The sequence below is a fragment of the Opisthocomus hoazin genome, chromosome 1 (genome assembly GCF_030867145.1).
Source record: "Opisthocomus hoazin isolate bOpiHoa1 chromosome 1, bOpiHoa1.hap1, whole genome shotgun sequence".
Taxonomy (NCBI): Eukaryota; Metazoa; Chordata; class Aves; order Opisthocomiformes; family Opisthocomidae; genus Opisthocomus; species Opisthocomus hoazin.
In genome coordinates this window covers 31,486,621-31,509,734 of record NC_134414.1, presented here as the reverse complement: position 1 = coordinate 31,509,734, position 23,114 = coordinate 31,486,621, and the positions used below count along the sequence as shown (strand labels likewise).

Genomic DNA, 23,114 nt, shown 5'->3' with positions numbered 1-23,114 from the left:
GGCCCCGCCGGACGGTGCCCCTCGGCGAGGAGCATCGCGGCAGCCGCCGACCCCAACCCTCGGCTCCGGGCCCCCCGTCGGAGGCGGACTCGCAGAGCCCCGCACCGCGGTCGCACGGCGCGGTCCGGGCCTCCCCCGGCCGCAGAGAGGCGTAACGGCGAACCTCCCCCTCAGCCGGCCGCTGCCGCGTCTGCGGGGCCGTTGCCAGCCCGACGCCCGCTCCCGGTGGGCGCCTCCTTGCTCCTCCCTGCCCGCCCCCTCGGGGGGACGCTGGGGGGGACGCCGAGCCAGCGGGACGCCCGCGGCGGTGGGGGGGGGGCCGGGGGCGCAGCGCGCGTGGCGGCCGCGGGGGGGCGCGGGCGGGCAGCGCCGGTGTCGCTGAGGGGAGCGGCGCGGGCGCGGGGGGCCTGCGGGGGCAGCGCGGCGGGGGCGGCGGGGGCGGGCTGGGCCCCGCGGAGCGAACCGCGCCGCCGGCCGAGGGGGGGAGCGCGTCGGCGAGCGCGGAAAGCCCCCGGGGGTTCGCCCCTCTTGCGCTCTTCTCGTCTCCGTTTCTGTGTCCTCACTCAGGCTGCGCGCCCGAGCGAGCCGTCGCATGGGAAGCGGCGGTTGCTGCCCGCGGCCGGCATGAGGCTCCCCGAGGGAACCCGGAGGCGCGGCGCGGAGCAGCCGGGGAAGGACCTGCCCCTCCTCTGTGGCACCGGCGCCCGGCGGCAGGCGCGCGCCCCGCGGCCGGGGGCGGCGGGCACCCGCTAGCTCGCGGGCGCGTGTCCGGGAGTGGCTGCACGTGCGGCAAGCATGAGGAAAACAAAGCAAAAAATGGGGGAAAGCGGCTGAGAGGGACGAGCGCCGGTGAGGTAAACTCAACGCCTCGGAAAGGGATTTAATTTACCAAGGGGATTGAGAAGGGCGCTGCTTCCGAGGGAAAATGTGACCTGTGAAAGCTGCCGGAGGAGGGTGCCGGCTGCCGGCGCGGACACCTAAACCAAGTAAGTCCTCGTCAGCTGTTGGTATATTCTCTTGCTGAATCTTTGATGACCTTCTTGGCCCTTTTAAAAAAGAAAAAAAAAGAAAAAAGTCCCTAGGACGGACGGCCTGAGGTAACTTTTGCGCCGACACCGGCATAAAGCGACGTCGCGTGCACCTCCTCGGTCGGAGCCCAGAGGAGCGTGAAGATGCCTGCTGTCTCCTGCTCGTAATGAACGGGGGAAGTTCTCCCCCCCTCGTCGCCGCTGCCGTGGGAAGAGGCATCCCTCGGTGGCGGGGCGAAGTGTGACACCTGCCAGGAGACCGGCGCCGGGGGGGGGGGACACACACACACGACACCGGGCAGGGGACCGCTCCCCGGGGCACGGCGGGGGAGGGAGCTCCGCGTCTGCCACCCGCGCCGGGGAAAAGCGAGGGCGGCCGCGGGTGGGAGCCTCGCCGGGCTCCCCGGTACCGGCGGCCGCAGCTGGGGGTGTCCCCGCCGCCCGCCCCGAGGGGACCCAGCTCCCCGGCGGTGCGGTCCTCAGGGACCCTCCTGGGAGGGCTCGGGTCCTGCCAGGAAGCCTCCCCCGGGAGGGGACACACGGGACCTGGAGGACGGCGAAAGGCAGGTAGAGAGGAGGAGGAGGGCACGGTGAAACGAGCCGTGCGAGGGCTCGCAGGAGAACAAGGTGGGTGGTGGGCTTCATCCCTGCGGTGGATTCACTCTTTCAGGATGCTGACTGCTTGCGGCGGTCGGACAGGAGCCGGGGTCCCGTTGGAAAGAAGCGCCTGGTGCTCTGTCGGCTCTGAGCGCTGACAGAAAGATCGCGCTCTACGAAAGGAGCAGAACTGTGAAATTGGCTGCAATTGGCAAAACCTGCAGCCTTGTTAATCTAATATTTCTCTGTTTTTACAAGAACATGTCGTTTATGCACTTTTGTTTTACTGGACTCAAGTGAGTGTTTCCTGTTAGCATGGCAACCGAAATTTCTATTTCGCTAAGCGTGCCTGGTAAGCGAGATGGCTCTTCCAACGCTAAAACACCTTTTAGGTGGAAGTAAATAAAAAACGCTTTCCAGTCTGTGTTCTTCTTCCAGAGAATGGGTACTCCTCAAAAAATAAACGGAAAAATGATAAACAGAGATTGGACCTTGGTTTCATATGAGGAAGAAATACTTCTTTTTATAAGAATCACTGCACATAGAGATTTCCTGTAGCATACAGTATAGACAGGATGGGAAATAGTTTATTGTAAGTCCTACACACTAAACTAAATACCAACATTACAGCACCTTTAAATCCAATCTACTTGAAATTTCAAGTTTAATTGTACAGTTGTGACATAGCACATTTCAGTGTTTACATTACTTTCTCCAAAGCCCAGACCTGGATAGCTTAGCAGGGTTGTCTGTGCAAACATACAGACTTTTCCATAACTTAAGCTTATTGACATAAGCAAGAGTTTTTTATTTACGGTCAGAGAAGCCAAGCACCAGAGTGGGACTGCTTTAGAACTGTCTTAGAATAGCAAAAATTCTGGACTTACAGAAGACCTGAGTTTGCACCCCCTTTTCAGGCAAGACTCAGAAATAGGCTTTTTCCTTTAATATCAAAACAGCTGGAACTCTCATTACGCAGTTTGGTTTTCCTTTGGTGTTGCCTTTTGTACTGAAAAACCTAGGTTTTGCTTGTGGAAGGATGGGGTTCTTTGCCATAGTTTTTCTTCCTTTTCCTCTGTTGCTCAGACTTTGGAACAGATGAGACTGTATTTGGAAACAGCAAAACAAAAATATGTCTGTCTCTTAAATTCAACTTCAGCCACTTACGCTGACTCTATATATAGTAGTCATTGCCCTTAAAATAGCTCCAGAAAGAAATTCAATTTCTGCTTATCTCGTCTTATTCAGAACGAATACTGCTAGTTGAAATTTAAGTCAGTTGAGGTCACTACAGATCTGGTATGATTTTGCTTATCTTTTTGAGTATGCTTGCTGGAAGTACTGGGTCCCGAGAAACGTGTCTCCATTCTTGCTGAAAGTGCATTTGCATTATTCCGGTTTGGAGAGCCCAGCAAGTAGATATTGGAGGACACATGTAAGGAAAACTATTAAGGGTTTAGCTTTCACCTGTGTGTGTGTGTGTGTGTGTGTGTGTGCGTGCATGTGTGTATGTATTGCCTCACTTAGATGACAAGTGAAAATGAGCATCACTGCTCCTCCCAACACCTGAGATGTGTCTCCATGCCAGTACACTGTTTTAATCTGCCAGTGTTTACTGGGTCGTGATTCACTGGAGTGAGGTGGCAAAATCAACAGGGAAAATCCTGTGTAGCAGCTCTGCCTGCCTCTGGTGATTCTCGTAATCAGTGCTAAAAGGGACTGAATTCCTTTTGAAAATGATGACTAAGTCACCATGATTTGTCTTACGGAAAGGCAACGTAGAACTGGGAAGAAAAGACTCTTATAACCTATTTCAAGAAAAAGCAGACAAGAATAGAGGAAGCATTGCTCTATTCGGACGCTTAATGGCTTTATGAGTGTCAGATTCACCATTAGCTTTTCTATTCAGATTTAAGTTGTGTTGGGTTATATTCTGGTTACTTTGTCAAATACAGTATTTTAAATTGCTGAAAGCAGGCTGAAGATAAAACTTTGTCTGTAAATCCATTTTCCATCACCATGTTTTGGAACAACAAACAAAATCCCAGAAACTATCTGTTTTACAAGCCCTGAATCCACCGAGGAAGATAAAATACAAACTTGCCCTTACTCTTTAGTGTACTGTAGCGTTAGTAAAACACCAGTAACAGTGGTGTCAGGATCCTCGTGTCCACTGTGACTTGTTGCTGCAACACAAATTCGCCTGACTAAATACGCATTAATTATTACAGTTTTATGTAGTGAACACAGAGGAAGGCTGAGTAAATTAAATCATCTTTTTGTAACAGATACCCATGCAGAAATCCTTCATAGCTTTCAGTCATGTAGAATTTGAAACTGTTAAAAGAGGAACACCTGGAAATAAGACATAATTGCTTTGCACAGTGAAGTTTTTGAAGAAATGAAAGGTTTTTAGTGTGCCACACAGGCAAAAGTAACAAATAAATGAAAATTCTGTGTTACACCAGGTTTTTCTTGGGGTTGTGGGTTGGGTTTTCCCTCCCCTGAAACTTCTGTTTTGGCTTGAATTCTTGAAGTACTTCTTCCATTTTTTATAACCACTTATTTCTAATTTAAGATAGTGACTGGTGTGAGACAAAACCTGAAAAGAACCTTGGGTAAAAATTACCTTTTTTTACAGCTAAGCTGTTTCTCAGCAAATGTGGGCTGAAGTAGGACAGGAAAACTTCCTTAAATTTGAATGAATTTTACATATGTCTAAGAGTATGAATGAGTCAAGCCTAACCTCTGAAGTCTTATGACAGCTTCTGCAGTTGCTTGGTCACTGAGCCATCTGAGAAGATGCTCAGCATACATGTGCGTGTCGGCTGAACCATGTGAATGTTATGGTAATAATATTATCAGGTATATTATACAACAAGTAGAGAGGGGAACAGTAGATGGAGAAAGACCTTTCGCTGGGTTCTGGGTTTTCCGGAGGCGGAAGTTACGGGATTTTTCTGGAGATACTTTACACATATCATTGCAGGCTTCTGAGGAGCAAGCAGCCTTTTCCCAGAAGGCAAAGGCCCCCATCCCACCGCTGGTGCATGGACAGTCAGTGAGCAGCCAAGCGCTGTGGTCATCCCCCTGAGCTCTTCCAGTCCCAGCTCAGCACATGCTAGTTTTCCATTAGTACTTGCCTGACACAAATGTTTTGTGATTTTGTTTTTTTTTTTTATTTATTTTTAAGTGATTCCTTCTGATAACAGTTTTAAGAACCAAAAATACGTCCTTCCTTGGCTCAGAGAATTGTAAAGCTCGTGCCATCTGCATTCACACCTCAGACCAGACTGGAAAAACAAATACTAGGGTCCTCGGGTCCTTGTGGCAGAAAGTCCTGCAAGGTGCAGTTCATGGCTTAAGGTATCTTCCCTGACTGCCAACTGCCACTCTAGAAGGACACCAGTGTCCTATAGGTCTTGTAGCATACAGACCGGCCATTTGTGGCTACGTCTGATATCCTGAACTGACATGAAATACCTGTTTGTCAGCTATTGAGGTGAACATGTAGTGTCTCTCTTCCTTTCCTGAAAAGAGACAGGCAGAAGTAGAGAGTGAACCATCCTCTCTATTTTGTCATGTCCTTTGTGGCAGAACGAACATCCTCCGGAGGTGCCTGTTTATATTTGCTAACTGTGCAGCAAGATCCAAGACAAGAAACTTGCCTTCTTAAATTAGGTTAGCTGAATCCCAGCTGTGCAGAGCAGGCTGCGGTAGTACAGCATAAAGGTTAAATAATCACAGGGGTCAGTAGTGAGATCCAGGACAAATGGTTGCTAAAATCAAGCTAAAATGCACATTTTTTTAAAAAAGCCTTGCATAGACCCTCACTGAGCTGTTGTGCTAACTTTGAAACAATCTGTAAATAGCATGAACTTACAACTGCCTGTTTGGTGTGCGCTTCTGGGAGTCTGCCAGCTACCACCTCTGCAATCCATTTTCCTTACACAGGATTCTTCAAAACATATAGTCTCATGCAAACTGTCAGTAACTGCCTAAAATTCCCCCCCCAGCTAAAAACCATCACTTTTCAGCTCAGGTGACTGGTTCTCGTGTCGACCAGAGAGAGACACTAGCCACTGAAGAGTCAACAATTTTCTCAGTGAAGGCCAAGTAGTGGGCATGATTATTAACCCAGGTCATAGAGCATGAGAGGAGCATTAATACAACTCTGTATCTCACCCAAAGTGTATGGCGGGAAGTTGGCCTGGCCTGAGAACTTTGCTGGTCCTTATGACATGTGGGCATTCTGCCAGTAAGTACCTTCCTGCAGTAGACTCCATGTGGGATTGACTGAGAATTTAAATTTCTCACTTCAACCATCATTTAATCGAAGTACCCACTCACATCACAGGAAATTAGCAGTCCTAGGAAAATCAATGCAGTCCTGCGTTCATTAGATTAATGGACACGCTTTTGCCTGTGTTCCTTCTGTGTTGCCTTAAATCAGGGAAAGAATACTAAAGGATTCTTTTTTGAAGATGGAAACTGTAGTATTCCCTAGCATACAGATATCTTTAGCAGATTAGCAGTTTTGTGTCAGACCTGAGAATACCGGACTGAGAAGAGAGAGCACCAAATTTACTCCCAATGAAAATTCCATTGTCTTCTGTTTTTTTTTCTTCTTCTAAAAATTGATAATACTTTCCTTACTTTCATGCATTGATTTGCTACTATCATTTCTGTTATAAAAATTAGAATAGGCCAATTTACATTTTGAGTAGAAGAACGAACAACAGGATTGTAGACAAAGTAACAGGGTCATATTGTGTCTGATTTAAGATTACCCTCAGTACATTTGTATGTAGTAATTTATGTCAAAAACATTTTTGCTGACAAATCTCAAAAGGCTTTAAAAAGGAATTTTTGCATCAAAGGTCAGATTCATTTCACCTAGCCACCACAAATTTGATTGCCACTTGTAAACTAGCCTTCTATGTTCCTTGTATAGTCATGGACTATAGGAGAGGGACAGAAACTAATCCATCCAATTCATACACCTGACACAGAGTGGGAGGAATCAGGTATTTACTGTTGCTGATTATTGTTGGATTTCACACAACTAAATAAGGCAAGATGAATGTCATCCTAGCGGTATCAAAAAATAAAAAAAACATATTCAGAGTGGACAGAAAATAGACGTCTGTTGTCTTAGTTATCTCAAGATCCCGTTGACCTTCGTGGTATTGATGCAGACATCGTAACGATAACTAGATGACTACAACATAACTCAAATATCCTGTTGTCAGTCCTCAGAATTTTTAAGAGCTTGTGGTTGGACTGGGTAGCAGAAATACAGCTTGTAGCTGTGCCAAGGGAAGCGGGAGTGTCAACCGGACCCTTGTAAAAGAAGAACACACAGTTCCAGGCGCTCGCATCCCGCCTCCTGCAAGTGCAAGATGTCTCTCTTCCGGAGAGAACATGTTGCATCTGCGAAGCAAGGGAAAGCAAGCACAGATTCTCTTCAAATGCTCTCAACATTGCCATCTTCATTAGGTACCTTAGTCTACTGAATAGATAATTACAACAGAAATTATCTTTCAGTGATGACATAGTTGTTTTAATCTCTGTTCGTGTGGAAATGTTCGTTATTATCAAAACACTTCAAAATAAATCCTTCTGCTGTGCTTCAGCACTGACTGCTACATGCATCCTGCCTATCTTCCACTGGAGAATAACTAAAATATCCCATTTGTGTTTTGCTTATACTGACAGCATTTAGTTTTAGATTGGGAAAGATGTTTGCCTTTCATTTTTGGTGGTAATCACTTGAAGCGATTAGAGCTGCAGTTAATCCCTTGAACTTTCTTATGCTGTCATGGAGAGCCTGTTTTTTCAGTTTTTTGTCATCAGATTTGATGTGTTCTATAGCATCTTTGCACCTGCAACACCATCCGTTTCAAAAACATACCCTTTTCCTCTGGTGGCTTTAGCTATCTAGCAGATACCCTACAGAAGGAATTTTGGCTATGAATAAAACCAAGACCAAGTTGCCTACAGAACAGTTGCCTAATTTGCCTTAAGCCTCTTAGCTACAAAACTGTCATTCAAAAGGCAGTAACCACTTGTCTTTGAATTCACCTAGACACCTTAACGTCAGACCTGTGACTCAAAGCTCATCTTTGTAGCTTTTAGAAAGAAGCTAGTAACTTCGTAGGGTGATTCATGTGACCTATCTTGAAGGAAATTAATTGCTCTCTGCAGGGGGTGCATTTCTTCCCATTTGTAATAAAGGAAGATTGGGATGACAAACCAGCCTTGGATGTCAGTGTTTTGGATTCCTAGGTTAGTGAATATGAATCTCGCCTTTCATTTTTCAAATGTTTAAATTAGGTACTTCATAGTGCTACAGAAAGATTAATAAAGCTTCCTAAACCTAATATGAAGAATATACTATACTAATTTTTTAAAACTGAATAGGAGCCTGGCATCTACAGCACAGAGATCACATGTTGCAAATTGATGGCATAGGTAAGTGTTTGTATGTAGGTATTTGTACTAAGTCCTATGCTACAACTACTCTTGTGTTTTCTTGTAAAAGGCATCAGGGTTTGTACAGAGCAATCGCAAAATAATATTTTGGTCTGCCCACTTACATAAAAATATTTTATTCATGATTGTTTAACTTAGTAATATTAACTTCAAACATTTGTTTATGCACTGAGGCCAGTTGTACCAAATACTGATGTGATTTGAGACGATTACATTTATTACTGCAGTGTCTTTATGTAGAACTAAACTTCCACATAATTCTTTTTTTTTTCTTTATTTTTTTTTTAATTGAGGATTTGCTTCTTCCACAATACTTAAAACAAGCACACTGAGCAAGGGTTTGAATCTGCTCTTTTGTGAGTGTGACTTTGTCCAAAGGTGAGGGAAGCAGGAGATGCTTGGTGAGCTGGGTTGCATTTTGATGATCAGGCACTAGTCCAGCCTCAGAGCTGCACTGACTTACTGAACTAACTGACAACACACACTGGATTCCGTAGGGATGGATTAGGATAAAAGAAGGATTTTTCACTCATCCCCAGAGTGCCTCCTGTTCACTCACTTTCTAGAAACCACCCTTATTTTGCTACTGCCTCTGGCTTTAGGCCACGTTCCAGCTTTCTTCCGTCTGAAAAATTCCTTTGGATTAACTGCAGACTAGACCTAGGTTTTTAAATCTTTATAATTAAAAAAAATATCCAGTGGATCAGATATGATCTGGATGTATGCATAAATTATGATCTGGATGTATGCCTTCAAAGTATGCAGTTGTCCTTTATTAATGTCAGGTTTCCCATTCACTTGCTCAGAATGTTAGGTCCAGATATTGTAGGTGAGGTCTTGGTGGGACTGAGAACGATTTCATTTGGCTTTAGTGTTATAAAGCACCAGAGTCTGCGGAAAAGCCAACCACCTAACCCCAAGGAGAGGTTTAGGCCAACAGCACATGTGTGGGTCTGCAGGTCTTTCTGATGTAGGCGTGATGGTGTTGGGTTGACGGTTGGACCTGATGATCTTAGAGGTCTTTTCCAGCCTATGATTCTATGATTCAGTGAGATACGTTCAAGGAACTCACTAGCTGGTCAGTCCTCAGAGCTTCTGTAGTTCTTCAGGGCACTGCTAGTAACACCTGAGAAGTGAGTAACTTGGCACAGAGTATCTTGCACAACCTAAAGCCCACATGTCAGGGTCCTTATTTTCAGGAATAATCATTGCTGATTAATAATTTTCCTCAGTGATAATATACAAACAGGCTTCTCTTAAAACCAGGGTTTTGCTGACTTGGGCAAGGTAGGAAGGGCATGAGTGGGACTTTGAGGAGGAGAGAAATAAGTTGACATTTCAAAACAAAAATGGACAAAACAGTAGGTGTGTTCATTTCAAAGCAGTCCTATAAATAAAGGACAATAAAGACCATGATTCTGTTGAGAGATACTAGTGGATTTAGATAGGTCAGCTCATGCCCATAATCTCCATGATATTCCCATTGGCAGTTAGATAACAGACATCTTTCAAGGCTTGATTTCCTTCTGGAAACATAGTGGTTTGTTAGTCAAGTGTACTGGGGCAAAGTAACACTTTAGTCTTCTCATTCCATTAGTGTTTTCTTGCCTAATTGCCTATTTACTGTTACTTTAACGCTCTTTACTTAAATCCTTTGCTGAAAAACAAAGCCTACAATAAAAATTACCTAAAACAATCAATAACTTATAATAGCAAAGCTTTCTGGTCAGCACATGATGGAATTTATTTTGAAGAAATAAGAAGCTGCCTGTGTTTTGTAATTTAACCTTAATTCAAGAAGGTATTCTAATGTGAAGAAGTCTTGGCATTCTACCGAAAGCAGTGCTTCAGAGGGTGCTTCTTGTTAAGCATTGACTTTATTCCTCTCCTCAGTTATGAGGCATTTGCCTGAGTCCAGGCTTAAGGAGTATAATTTGAAAGTCCAGGTGAACATTTGATTATATCATAACAAAGAAATATATCAGTACTACACAAATTCATATAAAGAGTCGAGTATCAATTTAGCAATTTCACACAATAGAATTATTTTAAACATGTTTCTACTATGCAATGTTTGCATTCTCCTTTGGAAATGTTACTTTGGTTCACAGACGTGCAACTCATTTGATTTTTTTTTCCACTCCTTTATCATAGCTGTCTGAGAAAACTCCTTTTAGATCACGTGCTTTTATTATATAGATAGCTGTCATTTAACAAGCCTGTTTTACAGCCAAAGTTGCCATATTCAAAAACACTTTCAGCAGCTTTTGCATATCGTAAAGGTTCCTAAAATCCCATAAGCTGCCTGTTTTTCAATTTATTTGCATACTTTTGTTTTAAATTGCAACTGTGTCTGCTCTTTGGGCTTAGAGAAGTACGAAGATCATAGGTGAATTTAAAATGATGGTAATGGTCAAAGTAATTTGACGTTCTAGCACCCTAATGTGAAATTTGACAAAATACAAAATGAAACAATTGTGCCTTCTCATCAATGATACATGTATTGGTTCAGATGGAAGATGTAATTTTGAAAATTTGCCTCCTTGGTTCCAAGAGAATTATAATGCGCTGGCAGCTTCTTGTTTCTTCTCAATAATTTAGCAGTTTATGAAAAATATATTGTGTCTCATTCTCCAGTCCAACACAGTCAATGCAATTACAAGCTGTGGAGAATCTAGTGCAAAATCTTGCTGCTGTTCAGTATTTTAGAAGAATATGTAGGCCTAAAACATTAATCTATTTGCCATGGTTGCAATCTGCATCTGCTCTGCGTAATGTTGAGATGGCTCTCAATCATTTTCTCCATCTCTATCTAAATATTTTTTTCTGTTGCAGTTCACAGGCTCATATATTGAATATTTTCATGAAGGGAAGCAGTGAATCTCTAAGTTGACAAGGACTAAAATCACACTGCATCTGATTATAAGAATTCCTGTGTCTTTCTGTTACTGGGAAATTGGCTTTAAGAATGAAAATGAAGTAGGCAATGACATATGTAACTTTTAAACCAAACCTCTTTTGTACTATTTTGTAAAACATTCAGGAACAGTTCTGAACATTTTTTTATAGAATTGCCAGAAAACTGATTGCATTTCAAGATTATAGCACATCAAAGCAAAAAAATCAGTTTTGGAAGTCTTTATTATAAGCAGAACTGTAGTGTACTATTACATATTCAATATGCTCAAGCTGTTATTCATACATACAGTAGATCACATATATTTAATTGAACATAAGGTAAAAATGTTTTGTTCTAACATTTTATCTACTTATGTCAACTGTGAAACCAGGTGTTGTGTTATGAAGGAATCGTCAAATTTTTTGCTCAGTTTCCTCAACTTTGCTTAATGTCTTCCGACATCTGAATAACTCTTTGGAGTTATAGCTCAGAACACTGCAGTAGAGTTAATTTCCAATGTGGGCATTCCATTACCAGGTTTTATAGGAAATAACTCTGTTTATGTTTTGATAATTTTGAAGGAATTAATAGTGTCTACATTTGTAATATGAAAGATTTACAGATCTATGGATGCCCAAGTTATACTCTGTGTCATAATATGCTTATTTATATTTTTGTGTGTGTATACATATAACAGACATATCTTTATATAAGCACATGACAGAATAACATATGTATACTTACATATATAGAGATATTTATGTGCACTATGTGACTAAGACACATTAATGGTTAACTTTTGCTCTGGTGAGTGAAAGAGAAGAGCTATCCATAGGTTAGGAATACAGCCCATTAAAGTGTCTCTCTTGTGTGTACACGTAGAGTTGTCTCTGTCTTGTTGGCTGGAAATACTTACCTCTCTCTGCACTTGCTTATATGGTTTAAACGCTAAGTGTTTTGAGTTCAGTTCTTGGCCAAGTATGGCTGCTTTGCCACCCCAAGCAAATAAGAGCTGTGAATTTAACTGTAATGGCAACCTACCAGGACACAGAAAATCTGTAGCCATTCAGAAGCAGTTCCTTTCCTCACGAGTCTGGAGACTCCCAGGAGGTGGAGGTTTCTTTAAAAGCCAGCAGTTCCTGGGCATGGAGCTCACAGCCCTGACACTCTGCGAACTTAGACACAGCTCCTACTAAGGAATTTTTTTTCTAAGTCTAGTAGCAAATACAGCTTGACTAGAACTGACCCAGTATCTTTCACTTTGTTTATTATCCAGCAGGATTTTTTTGGTATACTTTTATGTACAAGTAATAACTCATCCATTTAAAAACAGTCTGTTAATCACATTCATGTAGGTCTAACAATAACATTTTTAACTATTTGATGCTCAGATGAACTGCACATGGCAGCTGTCAGGGAAAGCTTCTGAAAGGAGACAGGTTGCTCTTGTGCTATACAGCTTCAAAGCTTCCTCAGAAACCTGCTTCTGAGTGTAGAGACCACAGTGTGCTTGGTATAAAAATAAAAGGTTGTTGATCCTTCAGGGTTCTGCTGGTTGTTTCACAGAGAATCATTGCAGCAGCAGAAGACTGGGAGGTGATTGTGTTTTGTGATCTCGTGCACTTGAGTGTAAGAACTGTTGTGAGAATAGAGAAGGAGGATACAGGTATGATGAAAAAGGAGATTTTAGAGTAAGTGGTGTGTGTCGTCTAAGCCAATCTGGAAAACATCAGCCCGATAGTTTCAGTCCCCCTGTGACATCCACCTGAATACCGTCCTCGTTAATTGGTTCAGAGAAGAAGTTACTTGAAATAGCTGATAAATCACCTTTGTTGACATAAATAAGAAACACATAACCAATATTTGATCTTCTTGCTTTAAACCTCTTGATAATCTCTGTACTCGCCTGTCTACAAAACACTGAACAAGCAGTCCATATTTTTGCCTGGATTTGCGAAGTGGCTGCACAGGGTGATTGAGTGTAAAGGAACGAGACAAAGCCAGCTAATCCCTTTGACTTCTCTAGATAACGATGTTTGAGTTAGTCACAAAACGGTCCTTAGAAATTACTTTTCAGATCTTGATCTTGTATGCTTTAAAAAAATATTTTAAAGTTTTCAGAATTGTGGCACAGAAAGGTTAAATGACTTCTGACTCTTTCATCATTAATATCTATCATCTGTAGATAATTTATCCAGTTCCTTTGAGTGCCAGCTAATAATTTACACAGTGGGACTGGTAACTTCCCAGATCAAATAAGGGTAAGTGCTAATACCAAGACAAAATTAATAAAATGCAAGGATTTGACTTGGATTGCCAGGTCAGAAATGAAGATGATAGCCAAAAGCTGTCCACAAAATAGATTTGCTAGTTCATATAAAGTCAGTAGCAGCTGTTCTGAAGAACTCAGATAAAGCACACTCATTTTTTTCCTAGGTCCATAAAGCAGGCTCTTTTCTTCATTGCTTGGGTGATAAGTTTTCACAGACATGTTTTCACAGTTCTTTCCTTTAATCATCTACTGTTTATCTCCTTGTTGTTTATAATCACATATTCAATTTTTAATCATTATAATTATTTTACTGTGCCATACCAAAAAAAAAAAAATACACAAGGTCTGTCCCAGTGTTGGAACACAGGCAAACCTGAGGGCAGTGGGATTGCTCCTCCAGCTATCTAAACCTTGAATGCTAGTGCAGAGAAACTTAATAGCTCTCTTCAGGGGCAAATCATTGTCTTCAAATATAATAAAGGCTGAAACAACCTCTGAAAGTCCATTATTGAGACATCCTAAGTAATCTTAGCTTAGTATCTCTAGACTGCTGACAATGAATCTGTTCCTAATCAGGGGGCTGAAGTTGCAAAATGAGTGACAGCTGCAAGCCTCATTGCTCCCATTTTCCTCTGCTACCTTTCTGGGTTTCATTAGTGGTCAGAAACATGACTGAACTAAAATAGGTAAGTATAGGCACTCCCAAGTTTCCTATAATGCTAAAACCAAGAAAAGAAAATTTCCAACATGTCTGTATCAAGTTTCATTTAAGAAAAAAAAAAAAAAAGAAAGAAGCTGCTGGAGAATTACAGGTGTAAAATGGATTAGAGATTAGAACAGAAAGCAATAGTAATTAAGACCAATTTAAAAGGAGGTTTATCAGCTGTGCAATTCCAAAAGATTAAGAGACTGTTTAAATAAAACATAGAATAGGAAGAAGCACACCAGGGAATAGGCAAATACTGAAGAGATTTCAAAGATGTTTTAAGAATAGATAAAACCATGGTTTGCTGAAGAGGGAAGAGATGGCTTGAAGTAGATTAAAAGATTCAGTGGTACAGTAAAGCCAGATCACAGTGAGCCAAAAAGCTAAGAAAAGCACTTGCTCTGTCGTGTGCTTGTGTAGATGACTGAAATATGTAGTAGTAATTTGACAAATGAAGTTTTTAGGATATACAGTAACCAGAGCTATTGAACTGCATTTGTAGTGTAGTGGTACTGTTACACTTACACACATGTATGTCTTCATTGCTTTCTGACCTATAGTATCTGGCACAATTAAACAGAAATCTTAGATTAATGAATTAATTTATCATTTCCTTAACCGCAGCCCTGCAAAGATTTATTCCATGCACTGTGAGTGGTCCCCTAGCCAGCTAAGTCAAAATTTGCCTTGCCACTGACTTCAGCTGTGGTATTACTTTAGCTACTGAGTAGTCATAATGCCTTTGATATTTTAGCAGCAGTCAAGATTGAAAGATACTACAAGTGGTGGGACAAACTGGCTTACTGGAGTGTTGGCAGTAGAGGGTGGAACATTTTACCGTATACCATCTTTGAGATTTCATATGAAAGAAATCAAAGGGTACATGAGAATGTGCTTAAAATTGCCTGGGAAAGCACAGAAAAAACAAAATATTATAATACCACTCGAGCCTTAAATAACATTATCTGAGTGACACCAAAAGTTAGCTATGTAGTATAATGGATGCAATGCTGAACTGTAACAGTCCTGGCAACTTTTGAGAATCACAAGAATCATGATACAAATTCTTAATCATATTTAATTCTAAAAATATTCTCTAGCTATTGAATAAGAAGCAACACGGACCAAGACCTACACCGAATCTTGGCAAGTAGGAGAGACTCCAAACAAATAAAGGGTTGTAACAAATCTCTTAAAATGAATATATTCTACATGAACAGATAGATGAAGCTGGGCAATGGAAACCTTTTTTCAAATAAAATCAAGTGAAAGACTCCGATTTCAAGTGCCAACTGATCTTGATAATTTGTGTTTCTCAAAGTGCTGTAAAAATGGTGTTGTCACTTTCTTTAGAAGTAAGTGTTGATTTCCTAAGTACAGGGTATGTAAATCTCATTACTTGTGTGAAGTAACACGTTGAACTCACAAACTGTAGTGGATTAAAATCTGGAAGATAATAACTGAAATTAAGAAAATAGCCCATGTTGAAGTTAATGAAAGTTTTTCAACTAACTTTAATACAGTCACAGTCTTACTGCCTCCATCTAAATTCTTTTAAGCCTAGTAGCTTGTGTTTGACAGTGGCAAAAAGCGTATTTCTAGACAGGAGTGCAGGAACAAAGGAAGCATATACTGTCATTTGTTGTAGTACTCTCCCAGACTCCAGCCACTTTCAGTGCATGGTCTTTCTTTGCAAGATACAGTTGCTGTGTGTTTTGTAATCCTCTGTAGGTTTTTGTTTCATGAACTCATCCAGTCTTCTGTGTAACCCATATATACTTTTAGTGTCTTCACAATCCTTCAGCAATTAATTCCTCAAGTGACTTCCTGAAGACTCATCAGCTCTTGTTTTTCTTGAACCTGACTCCTGCCTTAATTTGATTGCTTCTGGATCTCGTACCTGAAAAGCCAGTGAGCAATTAATCCATGTCTGTCCTCTTCTTGACACCCATAATTACACAAACCTATATTACACCTTCCACCTGTCATTCTTTCACAGACTGAAGATTTCTAACTTAGTCATTCCACTTCTGGAAGCTCTTCTGTAAGTTGAATCATTCTGCTGCCCTTCTCGGAATGTTTTCCAGTGCTACTGGCTCATTTTTTGAGATAAGAAACCTAGAAATGTACGTTCAATCCTCTGTGCCACCCCGAAACTAAAGACACGTATACATTTCCATTAGACTGAAGCAAATTCTGTTTCACAGGACATGAGCATATTAATTAGAGAAAATTCATCTTATCTTTTGGGAACCATGACTCCAAATTCTTTGCCTTGCCCCTTGTTATAAAAGAAGAGTTACAAAAGACTTTCTTTTTCCTGAAGCCAACTTGGCAGAGGTAGCTGAGACAAGTGGGAATATAGCTGGTCATGACTCATTTAGGCTTAGACAAGAAAGGAAGATTTATGAAATATCTTCGATCTTGTTTATGGAAGTCTATTTCAGTGCTGGGAGCATAACTTCTTCTATTTGAAATAAAGATCAAACAGCTCTGTAAAACCTGAATCATTATCTTGAGGAAATGCTTGCTAATGCTAGTAATCAGTCCTTTTAATTCCTATACATGTGTTAAAATTCTGCGTATTACTATAGCATATGGATCGGATGCCAATTGTACAAGAACTTTCATTATTCACTTGAACTTTCACTGGTTTTGCACTCTAATGATTCTCTGCCCAGCTGAACTTGTCATTGTGAGTTTGTTAAAAACATATCTCAAGTCAGGCTGTGGAACTGTAGAATTTAAGAGAATAGGAATTTAATACTGAAAATAAGAGCAGGGAGACTGCCCACTGAGCCATTCAGAATCCACTGTTCTGTTCTGTCTTTTTGTACTCTAATTACTTGTATTACAGAGTTACAATTCTTCTTTTTCTTGAGACTTGAAGTGTAGAATTTCAGTATATGTGTTTCTCTTCAAGGCATCTAAGGAAAATAAATCAGACATGCTTTAACAAGAGGTTAACAGTTAATTTGTTTTTCCAGTTTGCCTGTTGAAGGGAAAGGAGTCATCATTCAATCTCATTTCTCTCGCATCTACCTGGAAAATTTAGAATTTATATTATAGTACTGTTGAGACGCATTCATAGTCGAGTTTCCACTCAGTTGGCATTAACAGAAACATAACCCAGCCATGGGCTAGAGTGATTCTGATTTTCACTAGAGTGGTGTTTGAAAATTTCACACATGCTGAAGAGTGATGTCAGTTCCCTGACACTGCGAGGTGTTGTCTTTGTTATTGTATATGAACAGCTGAAGCAGAGGGAAGGCTGAGTAGACAAAAGCCACACAGAAGGCATATGGCTGAACAATTTCCAAACTTTGAGGGACCAATAAGCTTGGAAGTGTTTCACTGTCTACCTTCTTATAATCAATTTTTAATTACAAGCAATATAAAAGTGATATGATTCTATCATGCATATCTGTGGCAGAGCATTAGGGATGATAATCTAGTTCAAAAATGCCACGAAGTCTATAACTTAAGTCACTGCTGAATAATCCAAATAAAACACTTCTTTGTGCTTTTCATTTTGTTTGTTGCTGGGTTCTTTCCTCAGCAACTGCATCGCAAAGCTTATTCTGCTTTTGATGTGTTTTGAGCTGGGATTCAGATATTCACTTGGTTCCAGCAATGCCCAGCATCTTGATCTTAATGACACAGATCACACTATTTGACAACATTTCTCCATGCAAACGCTTGGGACATCACACATTTGCACTAGTCTTTTGGAAAGAAAAAGGCTTAGTGTGCAGTGGCTCAATTTGAATTCTGCTGAAAATCTTGACAGGGTTACAGAACACCACAGATAAGCTTTAGTCATAGCTGACTACAGAAAAAAAAATAATGAAAATAGAAATGAAATGGTGGCATGTACGGGATCCTTGAGGTCCCTCAGTTTTCTGGTTTGGGCATCAATGATGAATAATCCTTACTGTTACAGATGTCCAACATGATTATGGGACCCAGGAAGATTCCTCCTGTCCCAGCCCAGTGGATGGGAGGCTGCAGTTACGTGTCCCCAGGTCCCACCTGTCGCCATGCTGAGCACGTATTCCTAAAAGACACATTTGTGCACGGGGGCACACACATACAGAACATGGCTGGCCAAATAGATCAACACAAGCAGAACACAATGCCTTTACCAGCACTTGCACCCAGCACTCACATAACCATGAACACTACAGGTCTGATCCTGTTCCTCCTCTGTATGGAAGTCCTCTGGTTGCTGGCCTTAAGCACTTGGTGTAGCCAGGAGCTGGTCCCAGGTCCTCTGATCTCCCCCAGTTGCTGGCACCTGCACCTATAAGCCCCTTAAGCTCACTGTCCCACTCCAAGAGCTGGTAGTCAGACCTCTTATCCTACTTGCCTGCTAGCCAGCTTGAAGTTTGATAGCATTCAATCCCACCCTCTCAGAGTAGAGAGCACGCCTACACAGAAGATGGTTAGAAATAGGATTTAATGAGAAGAAGGGTCAGGCAGTGGTGATCAAGTACAGGGCTCAGTCAGACAAGTGTACTGACCAGCCCTTTTTATCTCATTGTCTCTTTGGTTTCCCATATTTGTTTCTTCCTGTTGTGGTTTAACCCCAGCTGGCTATTGGGAACATGCAGCCGCTTGCTCACTTCTTCCCCCCCGCAGTGGGATGGGAAGGAAGATAAAAAAAAAAGGTAGTAAAAGCTCATGGGTTGAGATAAAGACAGTTTAATAGGAAAGTAAAGGAAGAGATAAAAGTAATAATGATATATATACAAAACAGGTGCTGCATAAATGCAGTTGCTTACCACCTGATGAATAATACCCAGTCCCTGAACAGCGATTGCTGCCCTCCGGCCAAGTTCCCCAGCTTATATACCGAGCATGACATCATATGGTATGGAATATCCCTTTGGCCACTTTGGGTCAGCTGTCCCGGCTGTGTCCCCTCCCGGCTTCCCGTGCACCTGGCAGCATGAGAAGCTGAAAGGTCCTTGACTGCCTAGCAACAGCTAAAAACATTAGTATGTTATCAACACTGTTTTCATCCCAAACCCAAAACACAGCGCTACACCAGCTACCAGAAAGAGAATTAACTCTGTCCCAGCCGAAACCAGGACACTTTCCTATCCACCATGATCCCTTCTTTTCCCTGCTTTTGATCATTTCTCTAAACATCCCATAATAAGTTGTGCATATCCCCTGCCCCCCCCCCCAAACATCCCATAAGAAGCTTTACCCGATCCCAACATTCTCTTCCCCCTGCATCTCACAAGAAGTCCTTTACCCTGTAGGCAATAACCCCCTCTAGCTGGCATGGCTTTCTGGAGAAGTGCCTTGCCTTGACTCTGCCGGGAGGATTTCACACCACACAGTGATGGAATTGTTCCTCTGCAAGGATCTCGGAGAGCAGTCCGGTCCAGGTGCTCCCTTTGCATCAGGTGGGCTGTTGGGGTTCCTCCACCCAGCACGGTTCCTCTGGTCTGCATAGGTCATTGTGTTTACTTCAGTAAGCCTTTAATCAGATAATCTAACGCATACTATCTTCATGGTTAAACTACTGAATGAGCCAATTTGTTAGAGGAGTCATCCTAGTGGCTAATTTCAGCTTTTTAGTTCTTTCTATGAAAAGTCCTGAATTCCCACTGTAATTCATACCATGTTTGAATAAAATCAGCTCACTAAATCTAAACAATGTCACAGTAAAGCTTCATTTAGGAAAAGGCAAACTGAAAGAATGCAAAGCGTAAAAAAGTGTCTAGATTCTGTCCTTTTTACTTCATGCTGATGCTGCTGGCCTGGCTGACAATATCGGTTACACACATGGTACTTCTTTGCTTTCTTCACTGTGTTGTGAAGCAAGGTGCCAGTAGAACGTCTGTCCCTTTCTCAGCAGTTTTGGGGTAGGCAAATAAGTATGTATGTACTGTGGGTCAGCGTAGAAGTAATATTGTTTTCTTTCAGTATATGTTACAGTGAGAGCTAACATTGTGCTCTTCAGTTTCCTGGACAGAAGATAACAAGTGCATTATTCATACTCCAGATGAACTTATTTGTAGCTTAATGTGTTATGTTTCCTGATCCAGTCAGACAATTTAAACTGTCTCTGTGCCACTGGTGCATGCGAGACTGTTTGGTATTTTATAAAATCCTGGTTTACCTGAAGTAGTCTATTAGAGGTCAGATCTTTGCTTTCTCCTCTAGTGATGTAAGTTGCTTGAAAAGAATGTTGCTGCTTCATTGTTTAAAATCTGTGATCTTTCATGAAAATTCATCATTCGTACTGTGATGACAGCTACGCTTTCCGACTAGGGCTCTTCTAAGCCCCAAACTAATCTGATGCTTGACCCACTAAACTCGTGATACCAGCTCAAAACAAGCACTCCTCACATTACATCTTACTGTCTCTACAATTAAGAGGTCTTGCTTCTGGTTAACCACTTACTCCCTTTTCTTCTTGATGTCATTGTACTTATCTGCAGTGGTACAAAGCAGATGTTGTTTACCCTGAAGAATCACATTTCGTAATGGCACGGTTATTATTAGCAATAGCACATTAGAAGACAGGGATTGGTCTGTGGTTGGCTACGTTTTATCTAGTTTTACAACAATGAATAAAGAAATAGACATCCAAAATTTTCATTTTTCATTGATGTAAAATAAAAACTGAGCGTATTTCCATTTTAAGGATGATTGGGATCAAAAGTATTTACACATATATTTTGGAGGTAATTATCAACAGAAATTATTTGTATATGAGATTAAGATAAATGTGTCATCCTGAGAATCAAGAGTAAGTCATAGAGAAACTGGGCAAGAGAGAAGTCCCATCGGCCAGCCCAGCTAGACCTCTCTGCTCCATCAGCAATCCTGGAAGTATAGCTAATGAAGGAACAAACTGCAAAGGCAGACATTGGAAACACATTCCGAAGCAAGGCATCTGGATCTTGCAGTTGCCAAGTATGGTCTGTTTATACTCATCATAAATGATAACACTGTGACTAGAAGAGAAGAAGGAGGAAGAAGACAGGAGAAAACAGCCAGAGTCGTAGCAGTAGCAGAACATGGTAGTAAGTCATCCTTCCTGAAATGGACTGTTTATGTTACGGGATATGAGGCCGTATTTCATTCTGATCATCAGGCTATGCATTTGCAAGGTGTAGATAATAACTACTGCCTTGAAAAATATGATCATACTTTATAAAGGAACATAAAAATTGCAGATGACTACGGTTGGACTGTACATTTCACTTAGCTGACAGTAACAAGAAAAAATACCTAAAGGAAGAGTTATTATTTGAATTTTTCATAGTACTTTTAGTGTGCAGTAGGAAAAGTTAAGAACTAAAAGACAATATATATCAAAAATATTGCCCACAGTTACTTCCAAACCGGAGACTCTACTAAACTTATAGCAGTGAACTGTATAATAAACACTGTAGTATGTGGGTGGTGCTACTTCTGCCATTCATATATGTAAATACTATTTCACTTTTGCTTGAGAAAGAACACTTAAAATTGCAAAATATATGTCATAGTATAACCAAGCGTGAACTTTTAGAAATGGTACTATATTGCTTGTTGTTTATAGCTAGAAATACTAACATTAAAAGATTACTTTTTAAGTACAAAATTTCTAGACCTTTCAGCACAAGACCTATTTAAATATGCAGAAAAAAGTTGCTTGCAATGAGAAAATGTTTAAAAAAGATATACAGCTTTATTTGAAAATAATCACATCTATATTGTTCTCACAGGTGATACTAAGTACCTGAACACTCCTGCAAATGCCAGTGAAATTTTTCCTAAATAACAGCCTGAGGAACATGCCGGCCCCTGAATTTGATAGCATCTAAATAGTTTGGGAGAAGATGTTAATTTTGTTTAGAGCTTCCTTTTGTTAAAAATTGTTACAGAAACTCAATATTTTTCTTGCATAGAGAGTCATATTTCAATAATTCTGTTTTTCTCTGAACATATTAACTTAATCTTTAGAATTTATTTCACATGTTTCATAAGACAAGAGCAGCTGTTCTGTAATTTTGAAAATCTCTATGTGCTGGGCAAAGTAAAAATGAAGTAACCACAGAAATTTTTAAAACTTTTTTTCTTAATTATCCAAAAGCAGTGAGGCATGTAGAAATACCACATGATATATATACATGTACACAGTGTCTCAACAGTTCAGTCACTTGAGAACAAAGTATTGTCTTATAAAGTGGGTGCCCTTCTCATTTTTTCTCAGTCACAGGGGGTAGACTCATATGAGCACAAACATCCATAACGGAACAGAAGCTTCAGACTTTGATAACCTCACTTCAGGGTGGTCTTTGCTGTGAAAACAATGAAAACCCTCATCTGCTATGTGCTAAAGATGAGGGGAAAGCATTGCAGGGAGCAGAGTGAACAAAGACATTTAAATACCTGCAGTTGTATGGGCATCTACTTATGCATTCAGGTATCTAATTGTAGCATAGTGAGTGCCAGATAGTCTCCAGAATTCTTTCTGTGGTATTGATCCAAAAATTTCTTCTGTCTCAGACAATCCAGTGGTTTATGGCCAGTAGGAGTCTATGTGTCACGTGGAAGTTCCCTGGATGCTGCAATGATTGTGGAGGGTGAACATTTGCGAAGTACTCTATGATATAAAAGAAAGAAGAACAGCCTATGTATTTAATTTCCAGCTTTCCTAACCATCACATAGACATAAACGTGATGGATATTTTTGGTCTGATCTAATACCTGCCAAGATTACTAGTGCTACTTTGATTGCCTTTAATAGAAGGAAATTCGTTTAATCTGGTGTGTTTTTTTGTTTTTCTCAGAAGAAGGATTTGTTCAAATTATGATCTTAGTTCAGTTCAGGTTCCATGAAAATTATACATGATGGTTTAAAACTCGTTCTTCACAGATACTCCTGACTGTATGAGCTAGGCTTATTTTATCAAGGAACAGAGACAATGCCAACTGACCACAAGAAGTATATTTATGAAAAGCACGCCTCCCGCTATACCTGTGTTGCTAAGAACAGTTGTTTATCTAAAACATTCTCAAAATACTCTTGATTATGGTGATTCCACAACCTTTCCTTCACTATGCTTACAATTACAAAGTTTTCTGTTGATGTCTCAGCCATGTTGA

General features: G+C 41.1%; 1 protein-coding gene across 1 annotated transcript in view; it reads left to right on the top strand.

Annotated features, from left to right (window-relative positions):
• The first annotated feature begins 693 nt into the window (after positions 1–693).
• The window catches only part of TRPC4 (transient receptor potential cation channel subfamily C member 4), a 162,619-nt gene continuing 140,198 nt past the window's right edge, over positions 694–23,114 (top strand). The window contains exon 1 of the mRNA XM_075420745.1: positions 694–986. The gene's annotated coding sequence lies outside the window, so the exon portion shown is untranslated. The remainder of the gene's footprint in view (positions 987–23,114) is intronic.